The sequence below is a fragment of the Sinocyclocheilus grahami genome, unplaced genomic scaffold (genome assembly GCF_001515645.1).
Source record: "Sinocyclocheilus grahami isolate Dianchi unplaced genomic scaffold, SAMN03320097.WGS_v1.1 scaffold499.1, whole genome shotgun sequence".
Taxonomy (NCBI): Eukaryota; Metazoa; Chordata; class Actinopteri; order Cypriniformes; family Cyprinidae; genus Sinocyclocheilus; species Sinocyclocheilus grahami.
This window is the reverse complement of record NW_015505678.1, coordinates 45,485-53,870: the sequence shown is the minus strand read 5'-3', so window position 1 is coordinate 53,870 and position 8,386 is coordinate 45,485. Positions and strand designations below refer to the sequence as shown.

General features: G+C 38.0%; 1 pseudogene; it reads right to left on the bottom strand.

The window, feature by feature from the left end:
- Positions 1-7,894, bottom strand: part of LOC107554376 (potassium voltage-gated channel subfamily H member 2-like) — a 22,988-nt pseudogene extending 15,094 nt beyond the window's left edge.
- Positions 7,895-8,386: the final 492 nt, after the last annotated feature.

The following is an 8,386-nucleotide window of genomic DNA, read 5'->3' as shown; positions in this document are numbered from 1 at the left end:
GTAAATATATCAAAACTTAATTTTTGATTAGTAATATGCATTGCTAAGAACTTCATCTGAACAACTTTAAAGATGATTTTCTCAATATTTAGATTTTTTTGCACCCTCAGATTCCAGATTTTCAAATAGTTGTATCTCGGCCAAATATTGTCCTCTCCTAACAAACCATACATCAATGGAAAGCTGATTTATGCAGCTTTCAGATGGCTTTTAAATCTCAATCACACAAAATTGACCCTTATGACTGGTTTTGCGGCCCAGGGTCACATATGTATTTTCTACTGCAATGAAAAGCGCTTCAAAACAAGGTTGATCATGTTGTTGCTGTTTTAAGTAAAGCTGTATTTAAAGTGTGTGTGCAGACATCAGCTGGCATCACGCCTGAGCTCTTCTGCAGAAATCATCTGCTCTCTTGACCTCGATCGGCCTGATCTCAGTGCAGCCGTCATTCAGCACCTATTAGAGCTCGTCCCCAGCAGCGCAGGCAGCCGGACACGTCCCGCGTCAAGACCCTCCTCTGGGACATCGCGCCTTATTTTTAGAAACCTCTGCCACTAAAAAAAGCTTTTCAAATCTCCCCGGTCAAGCGTGAAGCAAAACCATGTCAAAACACATTACAAGAAGCCCAAAGCAGACGTAAACACGACCTGTTTATTCCCACATTCACTGGAGACCAAGAGTGGAGTTTTCTTCATCATTATAAAAACCAAAAAGGTTAATTTTAACATAAATGCTCTTGAGGGACAAAATCATGACGCATGTGATGCTGAGAAATAGGGCGATCGATCATACGTTAACCCAAATCGCAAATGAAGACTCATCTGTGATATCTAATAGATAAATTCAGTCATCCATCGGCATCAGTGATGAAAATGAGGACTAGAAATGTCCATGTCTCTTTATTTATGAAAACAGCTCTAAATAGAAAATGACTAACAAAGTCTTTCAATGTATTTTTTCTTTAATTATACGACGGGGGCGTTGAATGCTTGAATCTGATTGGCTGACGAACGTTCTGAGGTTCCAGGCAGCTCTCTTGACTGCATTACAGCTCCATATCACTTCGCATAGTTAACTGTAATAACGGAAATTAGCATACAGTACCTATTCAGCACACAGGAATTACTGCAATCACACGTGCTCGCACACGCACACTACGGTCACGCAGTTTGCACAAAAAGGTGTTGTCAGCTCTGCCCTGACGATTTTATCAGTTAGCCTATATAGTGTAGCAACTTAAAGGCTACACATGACATTTCTCACTAGCGAGGTAATAACGCTGCTGCAGAACACCGTTGAGGGACGCACAGAGCTAGCCTAATTCACACAAGCCCTCTCTCTCTCTCTTTCTTTCTCTTTCTCTGTGTGTCTCTGTCTAATAACTTCATTAATAACTGCATTAGAATGCTATCAACGGCTCAAGCCTCCATTACTAGCTTTAAAATTACGTTTTGGAACTAGCAAAAGAGGCATTGGATGAGATGCGGAAGAAATAATCCTACTCACAATAGCGATTTAAGTACAAAAACCGGATGAATACCTTTAAATATATCATCTGATCGATGTCTTGAGGTGTGGTAACCGTAGTATAAGCGGACTAATTGACTCCGGGCCGTTGAATTATTAGAAAAATAATGCACACTCCGCTTCGCGGCCACATCACCACCTCGGGTGTGCATTATTTTTCTAATAATTCAACAGCCCGTCGTCAATTATTCCTTACATAAACAGCATAAAGCTTTGGTTCAACTGTTTCACTGAGAGATTCCTAGCTCTAAATTACACTTGCTTTCTCCATCTGAGGCGCTAAAATGAGTCACAGGGCGATGAGAACAAAGTACAAACAAAAGAGCCGTGTCTCTGTCGCTCGGTGAAGAGTTCAACAAGAGTTTCCTTCATCTGAGAGACACTATGAAAGATTCAACGCATTCTCTTACTCCTGCAGTCTGATCATGACGCTGTAATCTGGAGCTCAACGTCAGCTAATATCTCTCCAACTCTTCATACAGCAGACAACTGAGGGAATAAACTTTCTCAAGCTGTTTGGATTTGAAGCTACAAAAAAGACAAAAACAACCACAAAACACCATAAAAGTATTGCAGAAATGATTTTCATTTGAGTTTGGTGAGTAAATATTGACATGAGTTCTTATTCCTGAGTGTATTGCTCTTTTAAGTGTCATTTTAATCTATTAAAAAGACTCAACTTTTAATGCTGACACCCAAACATATCAAAGCTGTTCATAAATGTCTATTGCATTTGATTTCTAACTAAACGAGGCATTGATTGCATTTAACAAAGCTTTATGAGAATGAGATTTCCCACTGGAAATCTTGTTAATTATATCCACCGAAGGACTATTCTGTCCATCTCTTAATTAGCGTTGAGCGTTTTGAGCCATTTTCATTTCACATGTTCTGATTGATTTGGCAAAGACCCATGAAGATGTTCAAAACTGGACCGAAGGAGTCAGAACACATTATGTGATTCACAAACAAATCATTTGAATGATTCTTCAGTAGATGAATGATGATTTGAAAGACAACAGTAAATCGATCCTTCTTTTATCAATGAGACTCATTCATGAGCATGAGCAGAATGAGTTAATGTCAACAAAAACAAGATTTTCTAAGTCTGTAAAATATGTAAAAAATTGTTCAAATTTAATAAGTGTAAATCAATAAATACAACAAATATGTATATTATATTTACATTATATAATAATTATATCTAATTATTATACATATATTTGCTATATATAATTTGGATTTATTATATTTTTATAGTTTTTATTAATTTTGAATGTTTTAAATATATATTTTCTATCTTTTTAATTTTAGTAAAAAAAAAAAAAGTAATTTTTGTGGTTAAGTATTATAACCCTGATTCATACATTTAACTACTCCCAACACAAACTCTAAAGATGTAAAAAAAATTAAATACATCTTCATCATCAAATATCCATTTAAATACGGTTTTGTTTTTGACATCCTCTATTAAAATTTTTCAGAAGTGTGTGGAAGTACTATAGTAAAATACCATTCATACTTGAAGGGCCAAATGTAACCAGCATTCATGCATTTAATTTCACAATTCAAACCTAAAAGAAATCCCACAGAAACCTTGAGTCAACAGATATTTCATGGGCTGGAAGTGAAATGATTCAGGCCTGAGAAAGCCCTGCGGTCATCCAGCAAATCAAATATTGAACAGCCTCAATTTCTATTCTAAACAATGACAGAAGCTTTGGATCTGTCTACCTAACAAGCTCTCAGTTTCTCACTATCTCAGGACCTCTGGGTTTATAGCAAGAGAAATAATTCAATCCTAGAGCACTGCGGATAAAATCCTGCAGATTCAAAGCAAAAGAGTCCAGCGTGAAACTCAAACCACAGAAATATCAGCTGAATCATCTATCTGCATCAGAAATGAGTTTCATTTTAAAATAATAAAGAGCATGTGTAGTCATGTGTTCATCTTTTCCGTCTCTAATTCTCTCTCTCGGCTGCAGCTTTCTTCTCAAATCTTCATCATTACTGTTGCTTCAGGACTCCAGGACATCTTGTGTCCGCTGCTGAAGCTCCTCATGATTTATTCTCTGTTGTTCATGTGATGTCAAGTTTCCATCTCAGGTCTGTTGAGGATTTAAGAGCTTTAATGTGGGACAGTGAGAGTGAGCGTTTTAGGGACGTCTGTCTGCAGCATCTGTAATCTGCTTTGGGAGCCGCTTTTCCATCTGCTGACTAATGAGAAACTTTAATAATAAAAGATAATAATAAAGTTGCAAAGAATCCACGAGACAAGTTTTTTTTTTTTTTAAAGCCACATTTCACAGCTGGTGAAAATACTCTGGATTCCATTGCTTGCCATTGACTTGAGACGTGGGGCCCCATTTGATCTAAAATATTTACATAAAGTACATATATATGTGTGTGTGTATGTGTGTAAATAAAATATAAATATAATATATAAATAAACAAATCAATTGTAAAAACATAAAAAAGGCTAAAAGAAGAAGAAAAAAAGAACCGTGTACATGCAGATGTGTTGTTAAATTATTTATATATATATATATATATATATTACATTTAGATTTTTTTTTTTACATTTACTTGACATTCATAAATTTTTTACACTTTTTAGGATTTAATTAAGAATTAGCTTTTCATCAACTCACAAACCCCCTGCAGTTTGCAAATTTTTTTTTTCACTACTCGAGCCAATTTTCCTTTTTTTCTTACTATTAATCTGATAAATAATTTAGTCTAAAGTGTGCATTTTGTTGTGTTTTTACGTTTTACATTGTGCAACATTTTGGTCAACAGCTGTTGTATTTAAATGTCCTTTATAAATAACTGACTGAATAAATACTCCTGTATTCCATTCCATACTAAATGAATGAATAAATCAATGAATTAATTAAATAAATACAATTCAGTTGACGTCTATGTAACGTGTCACAAATCTGTCACTTCCATTTCAGCTGGGATGCTGCCTTAGAAGGGAGCTGCCTATGTAGACAGCAGACAGCACTGCAGCTCACTCAGGTTTGGACCAGACCTATAATCTCATTCTGAAATGGATTCTCAGAACACAGAAGAGACTGAAGTTGAGTGTAACCAGTGAAGTCCAGACTGACACACATCTGTTATTATGAGCATTCAGATCTCTTCTAGCCCACATGAGCGTGATTCAGGGCTTCAGCCGCCCCTAAGAGCCCTAATTCAGCCTTTTATTTGGGCTGTGTGGGCTGTATTTGCAGCTCTTCGGTCTGGGTGCAGCCCAGTCGCCTGGAGGAGATGTGTGTGTGTGTGTGTGAGCTTCAGGCTCTCTAGGGACTGAAGCAATCACCTGTGATGCAAGCGGCCATTCTTAACCCTGTACACGCCTGACACGTGCTCACACCGTCACATGGACCGCACCGCTCCGATCCGCACTGAACCTGCGTCAGAACTGACCCTCATCAGCGTTAATTATTGAGTCTGATATGTGATTCTCTATAGCAGATATCAAAGACATTCCAGTGGGATTCTGACTGTCAAAAACATCAAGACATGAAAGAGCCAGATCATTTTGGCTAGCGAACCACCTGTGACTTTGAAATAGTACTGTAATTTTTCTGGTAATGGACACAAATGACAGGCCCATTATATTATGCAGAAACTTTTGTCTGCTCACATATATTCACTACAAACAGTTTGGACATGATGTATACATATATATACATTTGTATAAATTACATGTACTTATATAAATTGATATCCTTATCACAGCAGATACAAGAAAATACCTTTTCTAAAGACACTAAAGAACATTTGCTTCCATTAAAAAACACACTGCTACAGATGTGATGGCATCTCTTTTTTTCTAATAACTATAAATAGATGTGACTGGAATATCTGGCATGGACTTCTGTACAATCTCAATCCCAAACAGACAAACGGATCATGACAGATAGTTAAAGACAAACACATTGTCAAACACATCTGAATGATGTGCACCAAGAGCGTCTCCAATCTGTTCATCTGATCTGAAGAACGGCAATGAATTAAAACATATTTAAAACAGAATAGAGACAGCCTCAGCCTTCAAAGATTTAGCTCAAAGGATTAGCATGAATAATGACTAAAATATGAGGCTGGTCCTCACACAAAGCATCATGTGACTTCAGAACACTTACAATACAGCACTGCAGTCACGTGAACTACAAAGTCAGAGAAAAAGCCATCAAAGTAAGTCATCTGGGAAAACCCCACATTTGTGGGTGAATTAATATTTATAATATATTATTTATCGTAATATATAAAGAAACATAACAAATTGTGAATAATTTAGTGACACACTCATAAATGCAGTCCTTTGTTTTGTTCCTAAATGAATCAGTGTTTTTGAACAAATCAGTTGATGATGATAAAAACAGTCGCTTGTTGCTTTGCTGAATGAATCCGTGTTGTTTAATGAATCGGTTCAGCCAATGATTCAATGACTCACTCATACAGACGGTCATTTCGCGCCACCTACTGATACAACTATGTAACTGCAGAAAGAGTCCATGAAAAACCCCGAGCACTAACACACAAGAGTGCCACAAACAGTGAGAAGTCACTGCTGTAAACTGAACTGAGAGGACAAATGCACCATCTTCAGTTCAATCCCACAATCCTCTCTCCCTCAGCTCATCTCATCCAGGGCTTTTCCCTGATTCAGTCAAAGTGCCATCAAGAATTAAGTCAGTTCTCCGGCGGTTCAGAGCTTCTTTCAGCTCCTACAATCTCCATATTTCACTAAGAGGATTCAAACGCAGGTATTTAAAGTCTCAGCAGCTGTCCTGAGATCAGTGTGTGTCCATGAACCCTCATCTCTACTGTAACACTCACATTAATCAAACTCAACCCAGATCAGATGATAAAATCAAGGCATAAATATAGTGTCCATGACAGCTGTGGTCTTTAATCCTGAATTTAATGAACAGAGTACAGAGTTAAATGGTCAGTTTGTTTGTGTCGTCTTGCGCTGATTTGCTCTGATTGTGTTGGCTTCCATTTGCACTTCTAGATGTTTTGGTGTTTCAGTAAATGGCTTTCAGGTAAATGTCGCTCTTTCAGGAGATTCAGTTGAGCTTTCAGTCGTGTTCATTTAACAATCAACTTTGTCTCAGATGCATCTTAATAAATTCCTTAACAATCTGTACAACAGACCCATCCAAGAGTATAGAGTTTATGATCATGGATACACTGTTTTAAAACAAAATGGTAAATAAAAGATTATTGGCATACATTTTTCGAGAAAATACAATTTCAGTCTTTATACTCCCAGTTTTCATGTTACTTGCTATTTCTTTGTAATTAATTTACAAGCAATTTCTGAGTAAAAAAGTAATGTTTTTTAGAGTAGCAGCTCAGATCATTTGATGAGAAATGTTTGTTGAAAGATGTTTTTATTGCAGTCTTGTCAAATCTGAGAAAAGTGAGACACTTTTGAGATCTCTTCTGAAACTCTCCATGTGAGATTACTGTGGTTTTCATGTAAACAAAATTTAATAAATACATAAGAATTTAAACTGACAATCATTCTCTAAAAACACCTAAAAACAACAAAACACTGCAACATGCAAGAGACGTTTACTAAAATATCACACAAAAATGTAGTCTAAGACTCTCCTTCTCTAACTTGAGTTGTTTCCTCACATCAGCATCAGTTCACACAGACACACAGGTGTGAGCTCACCTCGGGCCCCTGAGCGGTCCGGTGGGGCGTGTTGCCAGCGTCACAGAGCGGCATGAGAGCAGAGCACTGGAGCAGCTCGGTCAACAGCTTGAGCGCCAGCACTACGACCATGATCCCCGCATCGGGCCGTTGCGTTACGCTCGCCGAACACCACGGGCGCCGAGAGAGCACCTCTAGAACCCACCGCGCCAAACCAAGCGCTCGCAAACATCAACCCATATCCCCACCGGATCTTCCCCAACACTTAGAGACGGGAAAGCTCCTCCGAGTTTTGCTTTGCTGCGTTCCTGGTCAAGTTTCTCCACAAACGCAGGGATGAAGAGCTGCCGTGCACGCAGATGCCCACAGCAGTCACTTCGCATTAGTGCATGCCAAGAGCAGAAGCTCTTCTAGAATCCTACTTCTGTCAGAGAGAGAGAGAGAGCGAGAGAGGAAGACACGCTCATTCCCGCACTAGCAGACATGCTCTGTTGAAGATAATGGGAGAGGAAAGGAGGGAGTGAGCATGTGCATGAGAGAAGAGCGCAGACCCAAGCTCAGCAATGGGAAGAAGAACACAAAAAACAAAGTAATGCGAGATAAGGTGGGCGAAACGAGGAGATGACATCAGATGAATTAGCAATCAAGCGTAAAAACAAGCGTCTCCAAACAGAGCGAGAGGAATGAGCTGAAGAGTGCTGGAGCAGAAACCTCCACAAACATTTTTCCTTCCTCCCTCTGTTCTCTGTCACACCGCAAACATCACTGGCCCAATCACTGCTTTTGCTTTGTTTTACAGAAAAAATAACTTTGCAACGTTCTTAAAAAAAGATTAAACTGAAGAAGACGCTAAAATGTGTTTTTTGAGAATATACCTTGAAGCTATTTTTATTACCCGATCCACAAAAAGTATGAACCCTCATTACATTTTGATTAATGATGATTAAAACAAGAAAAAAACAACATCCAAAAAAACTTAGCAAACCCCTAGCAACCACCCACTACATCTTAGCAACCCCCTAGCAACATCCCAGAATCCCAGAGCATCTCAGCAACCCCTTAACAATCACCCTAAACAAAAACATAACGTTTCTGTATTAATATTTATAATTTATTAGCATATATAACATGTATATAAGCATCACATAAGCATATTATACATATTATATAAGCATTATT